This window comes from Trichechus manatus, unplaced genomic scaffold (genome assembly GCF_000243295.1).
Source record: "Trichechus manatus latirostris isolate Lorelei unplaced genomic scaffold, TriManLat1.0 scaffold00133, whole genome shotgun sequence".
NCBI lineage: Eukaryota > Metazoa > Chordata > Mammalia > Sirenia > Trichechidae > Trichechus > Trichechus manatus.
Window position 1 is genome coordinate 7,230,662 of NW_004444069.1, and position 23,233 is coordinate 7,253,894.

The 23,233-nt window shown below is 57.0% G+C and overlaps 1 protein-coding gene across 2 annotated transcripts in view; it reads right to left on the bottom strand.

Annotated features, from left to right (window-relative positions):
- The window catches only part of CASZ1 (castor zinc finger 1), a 154,536-nt gene that overhangs the window by 19,118 nt on the left and 112,185 nt on the right, over positions 1 to 23,233 (bottom strand). The window lies entirely within an intron of this gene.

Consider the following 23,233-nt stretch of genomic DNA (forward strand, 5'->3'; position numbering starts at 1 on the left):
GAGACGGCCAAGGGCCAGGGGCCAGCCTGTGTGGTCTCTTGCCTGACTGCCCAGCAGCACTTGGCTGGCCCCTTTCCCACTGCGCATCTGCTCCCCCCGTGGCTCCCCTGCAGGATAGGCCCCAGGGCTCCACCCAACTCCAATCTCCATCTCACTGGAGAGACCTAGGATCTCCTTTTCTTCAGCTACCTGGGACCCTCCAGAAAGCCTCCATTTTCTCACTCCCCGCCCCTTGTTAGGGTCTTCCTATCCCCTTCCCAGCCCTTCTCTTGGTTTCGTAGCCATTTCCTATTGCCTGACCCTCACCTCAAGCATCATTAAGAGAGTCCCAGGGCACAGAGCCTCAGCTCCTCCTGGGCTACTCGCCTTGCCCCAGTACCTCACTTGTTCTTGGCCTGGGCCAACTCCTGCGGCCTGGAAAGGCCTAGCCAGCTCTGGAAAGCCCATTTTCTAGCTGAAGGAGCCCAGCTGGAACAGGTTGGGATTCCTTAGCTCCCCAATGGGAAGCCCAGAAGCTGCAGTTTCAGTGCGTAACCCCTGAACGTGACAGTCCAACACAAATAGCCAGAAATGTTCACTGGGCTGCCGAGTGTGCTAGCCAGCCTCCCTCCGGTGGCTCAGCCCAGATGGACAGCTCCCAGGCCCCATCTCCGAGAGTGGCACCACGGGTCCTGGGGGGATACAACAAGACCACCCACCAGTTTGGGACCTGCCACAAAGGCCAACCAGGGTGAACACACACACAAAGTGCCCCCATATGTTTATCTGTACGTCTACCTATCCGTCCATCCATCTGGTGAGCCCCTACTGTGTGCCAGACCCTGTGGCGGAGCTGAGGATGGGGTGGGGGGGGGCTGCTGCAGATGTGATCCCCAGCTCACACTCACTTTGTGCACAGGGGGCCATACCAAAGCTGTCCCCCAATTGCAAAGCTCCCTGTGGCCTGGATCAAGTGCCTCCAACAGAGAACTGGGCAGGTCCGAGTCACCATATAGACCAAAAGGCTCTGCTCCCCAAGTCCACAGTCAGAAGGGGCTTCACTGTAGTGAACTAACCCCCATAAAACCCACAGTGGGCCTGACTTGTACACACACTTGTTCTCTGATGCATACAATGCCCAGCAGTCCCAGCCAGATCCTAGCCAGGCAGCCAGCACCACTGTGCATAGCCTCACCTGGCCTCGGGGGCCCCGGGTAACTCTAGCCACCCCACCACCCTGTCAGAGAAGGGTCTGTTTGCCCCCCAGCCCTGTGGCCCCACCTTGCCCAAACCAGTGCCCACTCTCCCCACACTTCATCCGTCTCCAACTCTGCTGCCTACACCTCCAGTCTCCAAGCACAGATGGGGGAATCCTTCAAGCTCAGCAGTGGGGCTCCTAATCCCACCAGTCACCCAGTCTCTGGGCCAGCCCCAGGCTTGGTGACATCAAGTTTCCTCCAACAGGTCCCTGGTCCTACCTCTCACTACTCTTGACCCTGTTGAGGATGGGGAGCAGGGCTCACCTGGTCCCCTTGTCCCCTGCCCTGGATGGGGAAGGAAGGGGGAGGGGCTCTGCACTATTTTTACCGGGAGGGAAGCAGCCAAGTGTGTATGGCAGACGGCAAATGAATCTATAAATATTTATCCCAAGGAAGAGGGCAGCACAAGCTCCCCAGGCTGCACTTGCTGCTGGTGACACCCCCTCTTGGGGCCCCCACCCATCCTGGAGCCTCCCTCACACTCTGGCCCACCCAGCCTGGCCCACCCTCTCTTGATCTCAGCTCTGTGCCTGGCTCAGTCCCCGCCTGGGCCCCCGCCAGCTGCGATGCAGCTGTGCACCCTGGGCCCCCCCAGCCCCCAGGCCCCTTTGCTCCTGACGACTCCCCTTACACCTGCTCTCCAGCTGCCTCTCTGCCCCAGCCCACCTGCCTTCCAGATGTTGCCCTACCTCTGACTCTACTGCTGGTCCCAGGGGTGGAGGTGGGAGAAGGCTGTGTGGGCTGGGCAACCGGGCAGGAGGCAGAAGCAGTGTTTGTGTGTGAGTGGGGCCGTGTGTGAGGCTGGGTGGTGGGCGACGGGCACGCAAGATCTGAGCTTGAAGCTGCCTGCCCGCCCATCTGCCTTTGGCCCACCTGGGGGGCCTTTCTCCCCTGCCTCCCATCAAGGCCCTAGGATCTGCAGACTAACCCCCCCGCCATGTCTGACCCCAGGCTCCTGCCCATGTAAACATTCCCCTGACTTTCTTCCCTAAAATATAAACGCCGTGGCCAGGCCTCAATGGGAGGAAGCCATCCGTCCCCGGCCCTGTCACTGCCCCTTTCATCTCCTTCCCGCCACCAGCCTGCCCGCTGCTCTATTTACACTGGACACTTCCTCTGGGAACAATACTGCCCAGGAGGCAGGCTGGGCCAGAGGGTGGGAAGGCACGGGCACTCCTGTTCGCTTACCAGGGGCGAGGCAAGGGGAGGGGGCAGCTGAGGTGGGCCCAGCCAGGCTGGTACCTGCAGGCAGGTGGTGAGCCCTCTCCACCCCGGGAGCTCTCCTTCCCTGGTAGATCCGCTGGGAGAAAGCCGGGAGGTGGCCCCTCACCGTGGTTCTGAGCCTGGGCTCTAGGGTCCAACAGCCGGAAGCTCATAGCTTGGCTGTGCCAGAACTAGCTCTGGGCCCTGGGCAGGTTCTCTCCTCTATACAGTGTGGGTGCAGGACAGTAAAGTGAAAGGGTGCCTGCCCAGCACAGGGCCTGGCAAACAGGTACCTGGGAAAAGGCAGCTGAGCCTGGAGGGATACAAGCAGCCAGATGTGGCCCCACATCTAGGTGGGAGATCCTGAGACCAGGATACCTTACCTGGCCTGGAAAAGGTAGGGAGGAAAAAGAGGCTGGAGGGCTGGGGCCTGGGGCAGGGCTTCCCAGGTTCTGACCTTCCCTCCTAGGGCTCTGCTCCCTTCCAGCGCCCGCCCTCCCCCAGGCAGCACTCATCTGAGCTGAGCAGACTCTGATGGGCATGGCGGGTGGGTGGAGGAGGGGCAAGCCTGGACTGCTCAACTTTTTGGGGACTATCTCACTGATGCCTCCTAACAACCCAGAGAGGCAGGTACTGTCATTACCCCATTTTACAGAGGACACTAATCCTCAGTTGCTCTGACACCCCAGAACCTGGGCCCACCATGGACAAGAGCTCACCCAGGCGGGGCTCTGCAGGGGTCGGGCTGTCCCCAGCAACACCCTCCCTGAGGCTCCTGGCTGTTGCTAGGAAGTCCCAGCCTGTCCTGCCCGCTCCTTTCCGCCCCTGCCCCCTCTCCTCCTCACCACCACTCCCAGCTCCCATAACACGGAGCCCCCTAAAGTGTTAACTGCGATGGGTAAAATGGTGCAGCAGATTGCTACAATAAATAATTTACTGATATTTATAAATATTCAAATCAGCCGGCTTCAGAAATCAAATGAGGGGAGGGCCTCAGGAGAAGGGGCCCGTGATGGCATGAATCTCATCACTCCTTCCAAAGGCTGAGGAAGGCCAGGGTTCCTGCCAGTGCTGGCGAGAAGGGGGGTTTCTGTAGCCACGCCTGGGCCCCTTGTCCCCTGCCCCCCGGGGCGTAAAGGGTGGGGTGGCTAGAAGAAGGGCTCCCCTGCAGGGCTAGAGCCAAGCCTGTCCCCACAGGCGGCCTGGGTTCAAGGCTGCCCTGTGCACGTAGCAAGGTGGCTGTGCCCACTGCCTTGGGATCTGTGTCTCTGAGCTGCGTGTCCTGCCCTGGGGCAGGGGAGATGGTCCCAGGGGACCTGGCAGGCCAGCGGGCCCCTCCCCACCCTGTGAGTGATGGTGTTTTGGGCCGGTCTGCCTGTCAGCCACCAGGCTCCCGGTGCTTTATGGGCTCTGCTTGGTGGCTCTGAACTCCCTGGTAGGAAATAAAGTTCTCCCTGTGCGTCCCTTCTAAACATTTCACTCAGTGGAAACGGTGTTTAAGAAAAATGAGGACATATTTCTTCCTAAGGATGCAGTATCCCCTTTGGGCGGCCTAACGCCCGCTGTATATCAGGAGGTGGGAGGCAGGGCCAGGAACCAGTCCCCCGAGTGGGGCAGCCCTGCCTGCCCTCTGCCAGGCGGCTTGGGCTGCGGGCACCACTGGGCGCCTGGAGCCACACAGGCAGCGGTAGGCTCTGAGCGCTCTGCTGTCCTCTGCCGCCTCCTCTGTGCTGGGGACGTGTTGAGCCTTTTGGGGTGTCCCCCTGGCGAATCCCCATAGTGTCCCCATGCAGCTGGTTGTAATATCCCCATTTCCAGACGAGGAAGCAGAGGCTGGAGAGGTTGGTAACCGCCCATAGACACACAGGAGCTGGTGCTGGCGCCTGATTCCCACCAGGCTCTGATTTCTAAGTTCATATTCCTAGAACTGCACACACACACCTCCCCACAGCCTACCACCAGCTGTCCTGGAGTCTCAGGGTTGGCCCAGATGTCAGAGTCGCCACCCTGCCTTCCCATAACAACTTGAACTTGACAGGCCACAAGCCCCAGTTTTGGGGTGTGAAGTCTATGTTTATTCAACAAACATTCTATAGCACCTTCTATGGGCCAGGCCCTAAGCTGGGTGCTGAGGGTACAATGTGAGCGAGACAGACAAATATGCCTTCACGGACAAGAACAATTTAAACGAGGGAACAGACTAAAAAGTCATCACAAGAGCGATGACTGCCATGGAAAGTACAGGTGCCACAGGAATGGCAAGTCTGGAGGCAGGAGGGTTTCCCAGAGACATATGCTCCCCCTTCCACTCCCCAGAACCCCTTGGCTGCTCCCTGCTCCCTCCCACTCCCACTCTTCCCTACCTTGTAGCCCATCTCCGTTTTAACAGTTCCTCCCATCTCCTCCGGCTGTGACCCCCACTCGCCAGCCAGGACTTGTCCCCAGAGAGAGGTGGTCCTTCCCCTCGGGTGCAATACCATTCCCAGCTCCATTCCCAGCTCCGAACAGTAGGGTCTGAGCTCAGGCAGGGGAGGGAGGAGTGGCCTCTGCTCCTGGGGCGCTCTCAGCCAGGTCCCCGGTCCTCAATAGCTCCTGGACAGGAGAGTTGGGGGCCAGGCCGTGGGGCCTTTGCTGGCCCCCCTCTGTTTATTTATTTATTATGATTTTTTAGTCCAGTTAAAAGGTTTACTATCCAGATGCGTCTAAGTGGCCTCACTTAGAGTAAGTAACTATAAATCAGAGGAACTGTTAGCATCCACCGCACAGGCTGGCCATCAATCTCCCCCAGGTCACAGCCAAACAGGAAGGGGAGAAAAAAAGACTTGCCACCCAGGGGAGATTTAAAACACACACACCGCGAAGACCTACACAGGCCGTGTACAGGCCCGCGTGCGCGCGCACGTGCTCGGATCCTCTGTATTTGCACAATTCCATTACGGTCACACGCACACATGCGGAGCGGCCCCTGGAAACCAGGGATGCGGCGGGTGGTCATCACAGTAGAACATAAACGCAGCTGCCGCCACTTCCTTTCTGCAGCGATTGTGGGAGACGGAGCCCGAGGGAGGGTTGCCTGTCAGGGCTGGAGCAGGGGGTTCCCGTGGGATCCCAGGCCCAAGCTGGCCCGCTCCAGGCCAAGTGGCTCTGGAGGGCTGTGGAGGGGGTCTGCTCTATCCCTCCCCAGCCCCCAGCCCCCAGCCCCCAGGAGACTGAGCTGTTCCCTCTTGTATGCTCTTCGAAGGTAGGCACTTGGCAGGGATATGGAGGTGAGGAAAAGAAGGCAGGAAGACTGGAAGTTGGAACCACTGCCAGGGTGTGCATCATCCCCAAGGCCCAAGATCAAGCCCCAGGTCCACCCTGCTGTGCCTGGGGCTGGGCATACCCAGACACAGCACCTGGCTCAAGAAAGGCAGTGTGTCTACTGCAGTGACCAGTGCCTGAACAGAGGCCTGGAGGGTGCTGAGACTAGGGGGAGCACCCAGCGCCACCCCTGATGGCCTGGGACACCCCACCCTTTACTCCAGTGGGTGTGACTAGGTGTCCCAGGGACTGGATCTAGGCTCCTGTCTGTCCCTGGAGAGGCCCCAGACCGGACCTAAAAGATCCCACTAGCTGAGCCACACCCGAGACTGGAGGCAGGGAGATCACTCCTGTGCCTCCTCGGCCACTCCTGGCATCCCCTCGGGCTCCCCAAGGCAAACTCGAAGGTGGGAGATGCCCGGGCCCACCTCTTCTCCCTCCGCTCCCCCAGAGGCCTCCCCAGCTCACCCGCCCACCACCCGCCTGCATCTCCCCATGAACTCTATTTCTCTTTCCTCTCTGAAAACAACTGAGCTGTAAATACTGTTCAACCTTCTCCCCCCCTCCCCCCCACCCCCTCCCCTCCGCACTATAAAAACACAAATACGCCATAACTCAGCGCCCGGCCGCCCAGCCTCCAACATGGCCCGCGCCCGGGCCTTTCAGGAAGGTCATTACAAACGACTTTCCGATTCACTGCTCCTGAAATAATTTTGTGTATTAAAACCTGAATCTGCACTTTCTGGGGCCGAAAGCCTCGCTTAATTATGGTGGGTGTCCTTGGGACGGACAGTGATCCTTCACTCGCCAGCCTGCGCTCCAGCCCTCCGCCCGCCAGCCTGCCCCCCTCCCCGGGCCCAATCTGTTTTCAAAGTGTGTCTGTCCTTTATTAAATTGTTTTCTTTTCCACATTATCAGTTGCCATGGAGACCTCATCTCTCGGATTATTTGAATTTCATTATATCTATTGATTTGGGAGCATTTCATCTTTTTTATTGTTTTTCTGTCAATTTTCAAAACGAATAACCATCTAATTTGCGTCAGTGCTGATTATGTTTGTCCCTCAATAGAGGTCGGCAGCTGCGCTGGGGAAACAAATCAATGAAAAACCATCATAAAACTCCCCACTCCAGTCTCCAGGATGTGTGGGTGACATTCCACGCCTGCGAGAGACACACTCAACAGCTCCAACTCTGGCTACCGTGGTGGCGGCTCTGCTCCGCGTCTGCCCCCTTTGGCCTTAATATTGAATTTCTCGATTTGGGGCATTATTAGTGGTGTTTTTATTAGTGCGCGTGCAAGTGAGTGTTTGGTGGTGGGCTGGCTGCTTCGTTAATTTGTGGGTGAGGCACAGAAACCCAGGAGGAGGGAAGGGCAGACGGTGTCGGGGTGCGAGATGGGAAGTAGAGGAAAGAGAGGGAAACCCCAGAGGAGGGGCAGAAAGCCTGGGGGGGCTGGAAAAGCGGGCCCGCAGAAGGGGGACCAAGAGAAGGGGAGGAAAAGAGGGAATTCAAATTGCTTACTTTGTTGGTTTTTTTAAATAATTTATGCAATTTTAAGCATTTATGTATAAATTTTTTAATAAGCCACCCTGGAGCAGGATGGCCATTAACATCCCAACGTCCTTCTGTCCAATAGGCTGGCAGAGAGGATCAATTTCTGAGAGTACTTTCCCTTTTTTATGACATGATAAAATGCTTTTAAAGCAACTTACACAAATATGGAAATTTTTTTTTCTTTTTTTTTCTGTCCCCTCTCCCTTCCCCTAACAGCCTTCTTATCCACCAGGGAGGTGTGTGTGTGTGTGTGTGTGTGTGTGTGTGTGTGTGTACACATGCAACGCACACTCGCGTGCGTACGCACACACACATACTTGTGCTCGCTCGCTCTCCTGCTGGGGAGGGGGGCTGAGGGTGGCTGGCAGGGAGACAGCCCCAGTTCTAACTGGAACTGGCCGCCTGTCCTTCTAACAAGGGCATAAACTTTCATTACCCATGCACGCAGTCAAAGACAATTTAGGGAAACGCGCTGCTCAGAAAAGGAAAACCTCAGCGATTCGTGGCCCAAGCTGCCAGCATCTGGGGGGCTCTCGCCTTCAGTGCGAAGGAACTGGGCCCGGAACCTCTGCCTGCCCAGTAAGAGGCAGGGGAGGAGGGGATGCATGGCCTTCCCATGGTGCCCTCAGCGGGAGGCCACCAGAGAGGAGAGGCCAGACAGAATTCTCGGCCTGCAGACAGACCCCTTGGTCTTGCCCTTCAATCCCCTTGACCAGGCGTTGGGCTCCTTGAGGGCAAGCACAGGCTTATTTGCTTCTGCAGCTCCAGTGCCTGGTACAGAGCAGATGCCCAGTGCTGTGGGTAGATGGACAGACAGATGGACTGAATGGAGACAAAATCAGGTATATGGGCCCAAGGGATCCCTGCAGAAGCTCCCAGATGCTGGGGGCAAGGTGCCCTCTCCAGGGGTCACCCCTCTCTAGGGACAGGTCTGGAGCAGAAGTGCCTCTGGGTACAGAGGATCAGGGATATCAGAGCAAGATAGGAACAAGTCAGGTGCCATCGTCCCTAACCCGGCTCCCAGACCCTCAAACTCCCTTTGAGACAGCCCAGCCCTTGTAAAGAAAATGGCACGTGGCCTGTCCCCAGATTTAGGGGAACTCTGGCTTCATCTTCCCTTTCAACTCCCCTTCCTGACAGGGAGTCGGAGGAGGTAGGGTGGGCATGGGGGACCCACAGAGTACACCATGCCCAAAGTCCCCCAAAAGCCAAGAAGGATGATCCTGGATTCCAGTAAATGGCGTGAAGCCCCTTCGCCCTGCCACTACGGGACAGTGTTCAGCTCAGGTACCTCGACTCCGGCAGTTTCCAAGTAAGACAAGCCCACGTTAGAAACCTGGCTCTACCACTGGGCAGCTGTTTCTTTAAGCAAGCCACTTCTCGGCCCTGGGCCTCAGTTTCCCCATCTGTAAGCAGGTTGTTGAAAGGATGGTGGGGCATCTGGCACAGAACCTGGTAGCGCATAGTATGCACTCGCTAGACTTGGAGGACCGCAGGCAGGTCCCCTGGGAGCTGGGAGGGGGCTTCCTCCCCAGTCTGAGGTGCAGACACAGTGACCTCAAATGGCCCTGTGGCCTTTGCCCAGGACCTGAGAACTGCCTGGAGCACTGGGCACGCACTATACCTCCCACCCTCACCCAAAAAAGCCCAACTTTCTCCTTGGGCCTTCATCTGACTAGGCCACCCAAGGTCTCCCCACCCGTAGGCATTTCTCCTGGCTGGCAGGCCTGTGATACCCCATCACCAGCAGTCTGGGGGGCAGCCCGGAAGGGCCCTCGGCTCCTTGGACCCTTGGCTGCTGCAGTCAGGGAAAGCCTCTGGCAAGGCCAGGCCACCCAGCGTCCTCAGTGGAGACCCAAGGGGAGCAAGGCTGCTGCCCACCTTCCTTCTTTTCTGTGCTCAGACACCCCCCCTGCCCTTAACTGTCATTAAAATAACAACTTTCTGTTACAATCTAAACATTCCCACATCGCATAAAGGGTTATATTACACCCGAGTCACTCCCGGGCCCGTGTTTGCACAGAAAAGCTCACGGCAGGTCCCCCCTCCTGACGAAGTGACTTATTAAAGTTTAAACAGTAATTAACAGAACAATAAAAATAAAGGGATGTTTGGGGAGTCATAGCGCACACAGGGTTTTTGGCAGTGCCAGCAGTTTTTCAGTGCCCTGCGCTGGCAGCAAAATGTGACTGTGGGAGCCAGGGGGGACGGAGGCCTGGGCCAGGCTGGGCCGGGGAACTCAGACCTACAGGGCAGGAACCAGGGACAGACAGATGGGCGAAAGGGATGGGAGCGCGAGAGGACCGTCAGGGTCAGCAGCCCATCTGTCCAGCTGGGAGCTGGGGTAGCAGGGCTGGCCTGGTGGGAGCAAGAGTTCTGACAGGGCAGGAAACCTGCCCAGCCTGGGGCAAGGGAGGCTGGTGAGGCCAGGAAGCCTGCAATGCCAGCACCTAGCGGGGCCCCAAGCACTTCCGGGAGCCAGGGCCTAGGTCATATCCAGCCAAGGCCGGCATGGACCCAGCTGGGGGAGGTGCTGGGCACTACTAGACCCTGCAGTTAATGATTCCCGGCCCTGGGCCCAGCCACTCTGGGCTTCCCTCCAAGTCGGGCAGGCCTTTCTATCCCTGCTCCTGTGGCAGTGCTGGGCAGGGCAGCCCACACTCCAGCACTGTTTTGAAGACCTCTAGTCAGCATGAATAAGGACTAGGGGCGGGGAGGGGGAGCCTTCCTCTCTCCATGTGGGAGAGGGAGACAGGCCACCCACCTCATGCTGGGCCCACCTGAGGGGAGGAATCACTCAGCTAGGCCAGGCTGGGCCTCAATGGGGAAGTGCCTGTCCCCCAAGGTCCCGAGGGAGCTGGGCCTGGAGGACTGCCCTAAGGCCAGAGCACCTGGGGTGAGGAGGCTGGGCCAGTTGTCCTTCTGCCTGTCCCCTTCTCCACATACCCCAAAAGTTTCACCTAGAGGCTCAGGCTCTTGGCTTTAGGGGAAGGCAGAGGCGGATCGGGATGGATCAAGCATCCAACCCTGGGAGTCTGGGGGGCCACCTGGACCAGACTGGCAACTTAGAGCTGGCTCCAGGAGCAGAGTGCTTTATCCTCAAAGCCTTGGGGGCCAAGGAAGAGGGAACAGCAGGAATTCTTGGTGGACACAATGAGCACGTGTGTCAGGGGTGGAGACACAACCATGCCCAGCAGGTAACGGACAGCAGGGTGCTGCTAGGCTGGCGTCTGACGTAGTTCCCGAAGTTCCCTCTCACCCTTCTCTGTCCCAGGCTCCCTGGGCTGAATGCTGTCTGTGCCGAGGACTGCCCTCTGACCTTGTATCCCAGAGCCCACAGCCAGTCTTGCTGCATCTGCCCACCCACTCATACTTCCCCTCTACTATAGAATCACAGTTCTCTCTTCCCCACATAGGATTAGTTCCAAAAAGTGATTTTTCAGTACAGTATCACCAAGCTCCGGTTGTCCCACCAGGGCAGAGCAAAGGATGGGCTCAAGGACACCAGGAGAATGCCCCCTGCCTCCTCTGAGCAAAGGAGCCTCGCTCCATGCCCCAGTGTGCCCACCTGCTCAAGCCCCCTTTCTCTGCAACAGCCACTCTGCACCCCGGAGCCTGCCACCAGCAGCCCGGCCCAGTATCAAGCCCAGAGAAAGCCCTGCCAGTCTCTCGGCAAGTTCCCCCACATCACAGCTGCCCAGGCTGCCATCAGCAGCCGTGAGCCACGTGTGGAGGTGAGATGCTGGGCTGGGGCCAGAGACTCTCTCTAACCTCGTGTCTCCTGGGATCTGGTTCTTCAGCAGCTGGTGGCACAAAGGGCAGGAACTCTGGCTCTGGCTGAGCCCCATGGCGTCCAGCCATGCCACTGCCTCTTAGCCCCCTTTGGGCATAGCTGGCTAGGGGAACACAGGGCCCAAAGACCTCAGTGCCGCTGGGGTTGCGGGCACTGATGATTTTGCCCTGAGGAAATGGAGAAGAGCCAGCAGCTGTCCTCCTCCTCTTTGGAGTAGGTACTGTGGCCTCCCTCTCCCGTCTCCTCTTCCCAAGATGGATGACTCATGGTGAGGGGAGAGTGGAGGTCGAGGCAGAGAGCACAAGAGGGGGGCAGGCGATGTTTCCCAAACCTCTAGCTGCTCAAGAGTCAGGCTGGAAGGAGACAGGAGCTCAAACTCCCTCACTGCTGCTGGAGGAGGCGGCATCTGAGTCATCAGCTCCAAAGCCCCGGGATGGGGTGGGAGGAGGGGGCAGGGGAAGGCTCAGTGGGGTCAGAAGGACTAGCAGAGGGCAAGGCAGAGGGTGTTTGGGTGGCACCGTGCCCCGCCTACCTCCTGAGAAGGGCAGGTGGGGACAGAGGCCTTTGAGTGGGTATGCTCAGGTAGGCAAACAGGCTGCTCCTGCTAACCTGCTGTTTCTAGAGCCCTCACCTTCTCCCGTCCCGGGGGAAGGCAAGGCGCTCTGGCTAGACAGGGAGCTCACAAGGGAGGCTTGCACTCAGGCTCCATACACCTTGTGACGAGGGAGGTGGCCATCAGGGTGAAGCTGTCCTAGATTTGCACAGAGTTTTAGAACTGGAAGGGAACTAAGGCCCAAGAGGTGGAGAGACTTGTCAAAAGCCCAGGCCGCTCACTCATCAGGACCAGACGCATTCAGGTGGCCGAGTCTCATTTGGGGCACTTTCATGTCCAGCAACTCAAACTGCTGGACATTTGTTTTCTACAGGGGAACTTTGCGTAGCCCCTGGAGACTGCTCCAGGGCCTGTCAGCTCCAAACACCACAGGGTCCCCTGCTGGAGAGGGTTCAAGCTGCATACTGGCCCGACATGGGCCAGGACACCAAATGGCTTTGAAGCAGTGTTTCTAGGGTGCAAGGCCTGAATGAGGCCCCCAACTCTCTGAGGAAGGAAGTGGAGCCTGGTCCTAGTTGCTTGGGTGACCTACTGCAGAATGGGTAGGAGTGTCTGTGGGTGACCACGTGGGAAGCATGAGCACCTGTGTGCATGGGAGGGTGTGCCCACATCGGAGCTGGGGGCCCTTCCTCTTGCAGGGCCCAAGACCCCAGAATATGTGAGCTGTGCTACGAAGGAGTTAACAGGGAAGTCACAGCTTCCAGATCAGAGGAAGGACTTGGGGCAGAGACACCCAGGATGGGGAAGCACAGTCCCCAAATAGCCCCCAGGTAGCTTCAGGAGAGAAGGTGGGGATGGCAGCAGGTCAGAGGGGCACTGTGGATGACACTGCCACGCCCCCCGCCCTCCCCTCAGCCCATCCCCACAATCTGACATGAGGGGACTAATTTAGGAGTATTTTTAAAATGGTGGCGGGGTTTAGCAGTTGTCAGCCATCTGGAATAAGGAATTACAATCGCCTCCCTAATCCTATATTCCGTAAACCCTAAAGCTGGTTACATTGTGAGGGAGAGGCAGCAGGTGGGTGGGGGTAGGGGGTCTGTTCAAGAAAGGAGAGCAGCCTGGGGAGGGGCCCCAGCCCAGGCAGCACCTTCATTGCCCCTCAGCAGGGCCTGGGCCAGGGAGGGGGCTTCGAGCCAGTATCCTCTGTGCCCACTCGGGCTCCTCCGCCCGCTCACGCACGCTCACTCCCTGGGCCGCGCCGGCTCGCGCAGGGGCCGTCAGGTAAATTAGATCTGAAAGCTGACAATTTCTGACCATATTTCCTTGATTATTTCAAACAAATGCACAGCAGCCGCTGTAAGGAGATTAAAGTGACATAAACGTCCCGCGTGGGAGGGGGGAGGGCAGAGGATTCAGGTCACCCCCATCCGTCCCCCGCCTGACAGACGCTATATCGCTATCCAATCCAATAAAAAATCCCCCCCTTTTGCTTTAATTAATTTTACAGCTAGCTTGCTTAATTACTTTCAATCAAAATCCTCCTGCCATCGCAAAATTAGAGATGGTTGAGCTCCATTAGCCTAAATTCTTCATTTCCATATAGAAAAGAGGCTGTCTGCAGAGCCAGCCTGGGCCCCTGGCAGGACAGACGCCCGTCTGCCCGCCCGCCCACTGCCAGGCAGCCCATTCCTGGCTTCCTGCTCTACGGCCAGCTTGGGCCACACGTTTCCCCTCATTCTCCTCCACTGTGACTCCGTAGGCTGACAGGAGTTGAGGTCCAGAAGGGAGATGCTCCCTCTGCCCCCCAACTCTTCCCCGGATCAAGGGAGGGGCTGCGGAGCTGGAGCTATGGGCCAAGTCCAGGAACGGCCAGTCTGGGGTTCCTGCTTCCTGACAGAACATAGGCCTGGGGTTCTGGCCAAACCTGGGCTGATCATTCTCCTGGGCCCTCTGCCTCACCCCTCCTCAGGAAACACATCTCCCAGAAGCCCAGGAACACTTCCTGCCTTGCGTTTGGGCCCTGGTCAGTAGAGACCCTTGGCGCTCACATCACCCAGGGTCCCCTCTTGCTCTTCTCTGCTAGAGTTGTTGTTCACTACAGAGTGATTCCAGGGCCAGCTGTCTCGATGGTGCTGGCAGGCACTGGGGCAGCTCCCACAGACTCTGGCCCCTAAATGGACCCAAGATCTCCAGGGGGCCCTACATGGGCCTCTCCTTCCCTCCCACAGCCCTGGTTCCCAGCCTACAACAGCTGTTCCTCCACCCCCAGCCTGGGGTCAGGTGGGTGATAGGTCTGGGCTCTGTCCACATCCTGTGCTGCACTGGCTCCCTTCCCCATCCACCTGCCTCTTCCTCATAGCCCCCAACCCCAACTCCAGAAGCTCCACTTCAGGTTTTCCAGGCTACAGCCCCAAGTATCGCCAGAGGGTCCAGCCCAATCTAGGCTCCTGCTGATTAAGGATCTGCAACAGGATGTAGGGATTATAGTAAAACCTGGCTCCGGATCTACGGGGCAGTGGGCCAAGTCCTGGTGCTGGGACTCCCCTCCCCTCCCTTTGCGGAACACCCCGTCCCAGCTCAGTGGCCAAGTGAGGGAAGAAGGCTGAGCCTCTTGGCCCTTCAGGGGGTCTTGGCTAGACTCTGGGAAGTGGATGACAAGGAGTGTCATTAAGGGCACCAGGCCAAGTCTGGCAAGGCAGGGGTGAAGGTGGAGAGGGGGAGTTACGGCTGAAATCTGCCCTCCAGCATTTATGACTGCTCTGGGCCAAGAGGCCAGCCTGGTCCTCCTTTTCTTGGGGAACCAATACGGAGGTTGGTGCCCTGGGCCTGATCCTGGGCAAAGGCTGAGCAAGGTCGGGAAGGAAGCACTCGAAAGACTTGGCTCACTGCGAGCCCTTCTAGGGCAGTGGGACTTATGGCTTCCACAAGGTGTGAGGCCAACTCTGGGTTGGGAGAGGGAGACAAAGGCTGGGAAGGAAAGCAACCTGGGTCTCAGGGGCCTGTGATCTGGGCACCAGGGGCCCACAGGCCATGTGAAATGCCCTCACATCCTGCTCTCAGAAGTGAACTCCAAGTCCCCCTGGCTCGGTAGAGTTTATCAAATGTATCCTGAGCACCTCCTAGCACTGCCCATACTGGCCTAGGGCTCAGGGGAGCGTGGTTCCAGGTCTCAGGGAGCTTGGAGTCTAGTGGGGAGACACACCTTCACCAACGCGTTTCAAACACTGCTGAGAGCACAAAGCAGAGGCCAACTCTGGGTTCACGGGGGGCTTCCAGCAGTGCATGCCAGGCTGGGCCTCGGAGGCAGCAGGTGGAAGAGGTAAGAAGCTGCGGTTGTGAGCAGACGTATGAGACACACTGCCTCCCTGGCCCAGGCCCCTGGTCTCCTGCTCCTCCTAGAACCTTGCACCCCCTCTGCCTTCTTGTCAATAATTTATCAGCAAAGGGGACCAAGGGGCTGGGTCAAGCAGGAGTATCCCCAGTCCTTGGTGGCACTGACCAACTTCCGGGTCTCTCCCTCCCATCGGGTAGTGCTGAGCCTCAGGCTTTATGCCCCTGACACACCCTGCCTGGCACAGATGGGATGTACTGTGAAAAGGGTGGATGGAGAAGCAAGTTCTGGGTCAGTCACCCAGAGATCAAAAGGGCACAACTGTTGTGGGGTGGCACTTCACCATCCCTCTACCCGTGGCCAGCAAGCACAGCTCTCACCCTCAGGCCTTCACCACCTCAGGGGCAGAAACATGCCTCCCTCAACTCTGGGCCTGGCTCCTCCTCCGTCAAGGGTTCCAGCTGAAAGCTCACTTCCTCTGCGAGGCCCTCCGACATCGCACACCATGTTGGGCATCGTTCTCCCCTGCCCTGTCACTGCACCCAGCTTCTTGCCGTTGCACTTCTGTAATAACTCAATTAATGATCCCTCTACCTCATGGACTGCAAGCCTGGCCCAAGAAGTATTTACGAGAGGAATACAGAAAAAGAAGTGCTTCTCAAGTTCATGAGGGGACGCCTGGGCGTGTGGCCTGACCTCTGTACCAAGCCCTGCTGAGTTCCAGGGCCCTTCCTTGTCTGCGAGGGCAGGACTCCCTGGGTGAGATTGAGGCTGAAGCCCCTTCTTGTGGGTCTCTCACTCTCCAGAGCCTCAAGCTCACCTCCAAACGCCCTTCACAGGGCTCTGCCCAGAGAACAAAAGAGGCCCCAGTTGTTCCAACACTTCTCTGCAAGAGGAACAACTGTTGCCGCCCCGTCCCTTTCTGAATAAACCCAGCAACTGTTTGCAGTGAAGTGTGAGTCTCTCCCTCTACCTCTTGTCTCTGTCCCAAAAAGGAGAGAAGGAAATTGAAAAAAAGATGGGGGGAAATCCCACACCAAGCCCCACAATCTCCCTACGCCCGCTAGCAAGTCTGTCTAAAATGTTATTAGCACAAAGAGGACATAGGGACAGCCACCTGCTGTCTCAGACAACTGGGATGGCCACAGCTAAGGGTGAGGCTGTGAGATCAGGACCCAAAAAAAGGAGGTGAGGGATCCAGGAGGGGGGAGCGAGAGAAGGGGCAACAGGAAAGATCAAAGGAAGGGGAGGCCATGGGGGGCGGTGGTACCCCACACTCGAGCCTGCAGCTACAGGAGGGGGTCTGAGGATGAGGAGAGGGAGAGGCTGGAGACCTGCAGAGAATACATCTAGAACCCGAGGGTCCAGGAAAGCTCCTGGAGACCAGGCTGAGTGGGGGAGGGAGGCAGGAGGTTTTGTGGGGCAGTGGATACAACTGGGTGTGGGGGCAGTGCGTGAAAAAGCTAAAGAGAAGTTGACTGGGGAAGAGGCAGAGAGGTCTATTAAAAACCTCTCAGTGCATAACAAAATGTCAGGGTTTATAGCTTCATTCTTGGCATTGCCGGGACTGAGAACCCTGCACAGAAATGTCACCGCTTGTCATGTTTAATCACCTGCTGTTTGTTAACACCTTCCCTGCAAGGAGCCTGTCTCAATATGCCCCTGGGCCCCCAAGGGACCCGGAAACAGAAAACATCCCCATCTCCTTCTCTGGGCTCTCGGCCCTGCCTAGGGGTGGAAAGAGAGGAATTCCACTCCAGATCCATGGGAAGCCCTCCCCAGGTCCCAGAGTGACCCTGACTATCAGGCAGGCCAGCCCCTGGAAGAGGGACTCCACGAGGTCCTAAAGAGGGGCCGTTACTTCCAGCCGGGGATGGCGACTTGGAGTGGCCAAGGCAGGGAGCTCCTGGCTGGCTGCCTCCCTCCTTCTCCTATGCCTGGCTTTCCAGGGCTGCCTGTCCATTCTGTCTACTCCACCCCCATTCCTCAGCCTGGGGGCAAGAGACAAGAGAAAGGAAGGAGGCCCTCTCAGATCCCAGCAGCCTGGAATTCACCAATCTGCCTGCTTGAACAGCAACTGCCACATAACATGCAACATTCAAAGCCACCATCCTTACAGTTACAATTGTGGATCACACCATCTGTGGTTCTGGCTTGGCTCTCTCTCTGAGCATGCTTTCATGGGTTGTTTAGACTAGGAATTCTCAGTCCTACTGCCCCATAATTCCTTCCTCTTGGGTGGGGGGTGGGGTTGGTTGCCACTCAAGTAGCAGAAGTCAACATCTGGCTGGTCCCTACCTCGGAAGGCAATGTGGTCAACACAGGGAAAGACCCTAGGTCATCCTGCCAATGACACCCAAACAAGACCATCACAAACTCAATTCAGCCCCAGGCTAAAACCCCACACAGGACAGTGGTCTGCAAAGCAGCAGGCTTATCCTGTAGTCTCCAAGGTAACCCCGTTACTTCTAGCAGCAATGAAGGCCAGTGGAGATATGCACCCCTGAGCCAAACTGAACCGATCTCCCTGTGAACCAGGGGGAAATGTCCCAATTCTTCCTTCCAGCAAAGTCTATGCTTACACAGAAACATATCTGACAAACATGCATCTTGAACCTGTCTCCTAGAAGCATGTCTGTTCATTTAGACTTTCTTCCTGAGGTACCCTGCTTCCAGTCCACTCATTTCCATTTCACCAGGGACAAATCAGAATGTTTTCAACTCCCCTGAAGCCCTCACCTGCACGAATATGGACTGCCTCTTTCTCAGGAGCTAGGCAGTAATGGATGCCTTCAGAGGAGGCTTTCCTCCAAAAAGCTCAAAATGCATTTGCATCAACAATCTCATTTTATTTTGTAAGGAGGGCCCAGGGATGGTGTCCATGTATTACAGATGGGATGCTTGAGGCCCAGAGATGTGTGCATCCTCCACCCAACTCTGCCATTTGGAATGATGCTCAGAGAAGCCCGCTTTCCCATGGGAGGGAAGCCGCACTCAGTGTCTGTCTCCCAGCATTTGGGAAAAAACCCTTCAGTAGTATCTTCGGGCTTCTTGTTTTCCCACCTGTGAAACTGGGCAACTCCCTCTGGCCTTCTCCTAGGGGACTGAGGAGAAGGAAGATGTTAGATGTGGCGTGCTGGGAATCTCTCGGAAGGAAAGCACTAGGTAAACACATAGGGTGGGTGTCAGCGTGATTCTGCACGTTTTACCACCATCCTTACAAAGCACCGTTCTGACATACTTATACATGGGTAGGGTATTCCACTTTAAGGTGGTGGGGATCCACAGCTGCCAGTCCTTTTCTCAGCCAGTCAGAGGTCTTCAGGCATGCCTGGGGAGGTGAGCGTGCCCACCCCCTCCAGTTCCCACACACCAAGCTGACCAAGGCAGCCCGCGGAGCATGGTCTTGGTTCGGTACGCATGGTTTTAGTTGGAACCAGTTGTTAGTAACCCAAGGTGGCACACTGGTTAAGCGTGCAGCTGCTAACGAAAATGTCAGCGGTTCGAACCCACCAGCTGCCCCACGGGAAAAAGATATGGCAGTGTGCTTCCGTAAAGATTTACAGCCTTGGAAACCCTATGGGGCAGTTCTACTCTGAGTTGGAACGGACTTGACGGCAATGGGTTTGGTTTTTTTGCTGAGTAACCCACCCTGGACAGAGACATATCCTAGTACATAACGTCCTCCCTGTTTCCAGTCCACTCAACTAGCACCCACCCCCCGAGGCCACCTCCTGCCTCCAAACAGGGCTGACCAACTGCTCCGGTTTGCCGGAGACTGAGGGCATTCGCGGGACACGTGACTTTCCGTATTGAAACTGGACAGTCTTGGGCAAACCGGGACAGCTGGTCACCTTCCTGTGAGGTCGCAACATCATTCACTACATGGTTCCCCAGTGACTAGTGACTAGCTTCTGCCTCAGGTGCCAAGAGAAGTGCTGCTCTCACCTGGAAGAACTGACCTGGGTGGACATAGCCTTCTAGTGCTCACAGGAGTGCAGACTCTAGCCTAGCCCATCTTTGATTCTGAGAAGCTAGCCCCTTCACTGAGAAGGACGGCGAGCACCCAGAGAGGGTCCTCCCAACTCAGCAGGCATCAACAAGCCCCACAGGAACCTGGGGAGTGGGGCCTGGGACTGAGGTTCGGGGGAGCTCCTGGGGGGCTGTGCCTCTCCTAGAACTGTTTGGCCTAAGACACTTGGATTTTATCAGATGAGCTTGGTGTACCAGCCAGGCCCCCTGGTATAATCCTTTCACTAATTTACTATTAGATGGGAAATTACTCCTCACCCAGGAATATAAGTTTTCATCTTATTTTAAGTTAGACTCTTAAAGCAATTACCGAGGCATCTGGCGATGACTTCACCGCTGCGGCGGGCGCTGAGGGAAGAGGGGCAGCCCTCAAGCGCGCAGACCCCTGGCTCCGGGCCCCTGAGGAGAGGCCAGGCAGAATGGGGAGCCCCAGAACACCTGCCTTGGGTCCTGGGAGGGAAGTGGGGGGCATGCTGTTATCTCTGATATTTGCTGTTTGTGGAAAAACTCCTTTCCAGCACCACCTGCCCCATGAACCCACTGGTGACAGTTGCTGAAAAGCCTCAGCAGCTGGTGTCGAGGGAGCATTTTCTATTTTTAATTATTTGATCGGAATATTAACTCATCTAGGCCCTTTCCCAAGACATGTTTCCCAGCCAGAGGGTTTCCCCCATTTCCCATACCTTCCTCTCTCTCTCCCTCTCCATTCAGAAATCAGCTTTGAAAAGAATGATTGGAGACACAGACCTTCATGAGTTTGCTTGGGACCACATCATAGAAGAGAGAAAGAAGGCAGGCTCCTTGCTGACCCACGGGAGCCCCTTAGAGCAGATCTCTCTCTCTTGCTTGTCTCTCTGAGCAACTGACCCTAGGCCCCAGGGCCAGAGAGGCTGGATCAAGAAGGCAAAGGCACCATGCCTATCTTGCCCCCACTTTTCCTGGCTAAGGGGGTACTTCAGCCTGGCCCTCTTGCCTCAGCTGGCCCCACTCACTCAGTCTGCTCACTCCCCAACTTCAAGGGCAGAGCAGACGGGCTGGGGCACCCCTACAGCATCCAGCAAAGGGTGGAAGAGGGCCCCGGAGGGAAGCACGTGCTCCCAGGTTCAGAGGGGCTGGGCCCCAGGGCCTGGCTTTCCTTTGAGCTTGCATTTAGGAGAGTGGAAGGGATGGAGTGTCCCTATGGAGCCCCTACAAGCATCCGTCAGCTCCTCCTCCATGGAAGCAACTGGCTGTTCCACGAATGTGAAAGTCACACAGCCCAGCTGAGCGGAAGTGTCACTTGAACTTGGGACAGATCATACTGCTGGAAAGAGGCTGCTGGGGACAAACCCGTCTGCCCCTTCCCAGGAAGGGCCCCACTTTCTGCCTCCTCTCCCAGTGCCCTGGGCCCGCTGCTGGGCTCTTCCTTCTCAAGGTCACCGAGCCGTCCACACCATGAATATTTACTCACCAGACCGGCCCTGTTAGCAGCACTCACCACAAATATGCTTTCTGATAAAGTTGGCAGAAAAAATTTCTAGAGTGCAAAACAATATCAGAAGCCATCCCCCACCCACTCTGAGTGCCGGTGAGGTGGGGCCTGGAAACAGGTCCCACAGCCAGCGAGGGGTGGGGGATGTCCTGGAGGAAGCTTTCTCACTCCCATGCCCCTCCTTCCTGTGGTACCTCCCAACGGGAGGCCCGTTGCCAAGGGGACCAAGGGGCCAGAACGGGACTCAGAGTGGGTTTGAAGCTGAGCACTGGGTCTTGGCCCCGAAAGGGCTCAGTCAGAGGTGGGGAGTGGGGTGCTGGACTCTGCTTGTCACCAGCCCCCAGCTCTCTCGGTGGCCTCTGGAGGACAAGGAAGAGCCAGGCAGCCCCTTCCCCTGCTTCTCCCAGGTCCGTCTCACCTCACTGAACCCTCTTCCCACCTGCCCATCCTCCCTCTACGCACATGGGCTTTAATGTTTTTATTACCTGTTTGACTCGCTGCCTTATTGCTTCTCCCCTTAATGGGGCCGTAACCGTGGAAACGAGGAATAAACGGCCACCAGAAAATGAGATGATTAAACAGGTCACCCTGGCAAAACAAACTCATCGCAAAGAACCTCTGGGGGTGGGGACGGAAGGCGCCTCTCCCCCTACCCACGGCCAGAAGGCTTGGGCCAGGTCAGAGACCATGCTTCCCTCTCCCTAGAAGAAATGGGGCAGATGCAGCAGGGCGCCCCCTGCTGGGCAGTGCAACACCTTGTCCATCCCTCTCTGAGGCTCCCCTCTCTGAGGTAGCCTTCCTGGCTTGCTGGGTCCTTGGGCTCTTGCACTGAGGGCGTGGCAGGGAGGGATGTACTGGCCAAGCAGGAGATAAAGATCATAGCCAAGGAGAAGATGCACTTCCCAGTGCAATGAAGCTCCAGATTCTCTCCTTCCTGGCATTCTGGATGCCTCCTGCTTTCTCACCATGCAGGAGTCCCCTGACCTAATGCATTGTCTGGCTCCTACATCTGTCACCTAGTCTCTGCAGCTCATTCCCTCCCAGTGGACCCTTTGGTTCATGGAGAAAGCCGTAAAAGGTCAACGCAGGCCAAAGCTCAACTCAGGAAGGTTTCTCTGGGACTCCCTGGTCTGCTGGAGCCACAAATTGTCCCCCGCCCCCGCACCAGGCAGTGCCCTGACCTCAGCCAAGAAGGCAGCTAGAGAGGGCCCTGCTGGCTTTAAGAAGGGGTCTCAGCAGTCCGTAGCCTAGGTCACTGGCAGAACCTACGGGATCAGACGGGTGAGAAGAGAACCCAGGAGGCGGCCTATGAGAAGACCCCACAGCCAGCTCAGGAGCAGCCCAAACACCACACCATGGGCAGAGGTCGAAGCCCTGGCAATCTGGGTGGGTTCTCAGCATGAGCCCACACCTCTCCTTTCTGGCCTCACTTCCTGTGCTAGGTCTATCTAGCTGGAGGGTCCCTGGAACTGGGGAGCAGGAACTAGAGAGGACAGACACACTGAGGTATGGTTTGCCTGGGGAGAGGGGGCACAGGCAGGGGAGATGGCAGTGGGCAAGGGAGGATGTAGCAGAGTCCCAGACCACCCACCGGCTACTGCCCCCCTGACCCTACCAGGCAGCAGACTGCAGGGTCAGGTCTGACCTTGTATCTTAGACCCTCCTAGCCCCAAGCCACGGTTCCAGAAGCTGATGGCGGGGCCCCCATCCAACCATACAACTCCTCTCTTTATCCTTCTACACCCTTGCCCTCTTCAGGTCATCCTAATCCCAGCCCCATTCCTTCCTGTAAACCAGCTCTAGAAAGCTCTTGAGGAGCTAAGACCCAGGTCCTAAGGGAATTGCCCAACATTTCCTGCTTTCCTCCTTCTTCTCCCACCGAGAAGCAGGGGAAGCACTTGGGGAAGAGGGACGTCAACCAATCAATTCCTCCAGTTACAGTGGGACAGCCGAGACCCAGCCCTATACCAAGCACTGGGAGGAGATGTCAAAACACAGTAAGGCCTAATGGTCACCATTATGTGAGCAGCAGTTGCAGAGGAAAACCAGGCCCCTGGCTTGGGCCTCCTCGGAGCCACGGCACACAGAGTCTGAGAGCTGCCCTTGCACACCAGTGTCATGGGGATAACCAGATGCTCACAGCAGCAGGTCCCCAGCCAGCCTCTTATCTCTTATCTCTTTCCAGGGCCAACCCGGTGTGAGGCTGGGGAGGTGGGGGGCAGGGCAAGAAAGGTAGGCAGGAAGGGCCTAGCTTCACAGAGCTGAATGGCCTGGACAAAAAAAGGGCAGCAAACTCTGGATCCCCAGTGGCAACCTGAGTTCTGCTCTCAGAGTGGGCAAGGGGTGCAAGGCAAAGAAAGAGGCTGATAGAAGCCTCGAAGGATGAGGTGGGGGGCGGTGGAAGTGCCTCCTGTCTGCCTGTCTCCATCTGTCCCAATGCCTCCCATCCTTTCAAGTCCAAATGCCACTGCTTCCCAATGCTCCCTGCACCCTCCATTGGGTGCTATGGAGAAATGAGTCTCTGCGCCCTTCCCCTAGGCAGGCCTTGCAAACTTGGGAAGAACTGCATCTCCTGTAGCAGGTACTCCCCAAATGCTCACTAGATTGTGGGCCTCACCACCTGCATAGAGTCTCTTCTGCACAGGGAACGGTATGTCCTCAGGGGTGTGAGGATGCTATTCCATCCCACGGCCAGGTGGCCAGAGGGGTACATGCTGGACCTCCAAGTTGCCTCCTTTCAGAATCAATGCAGG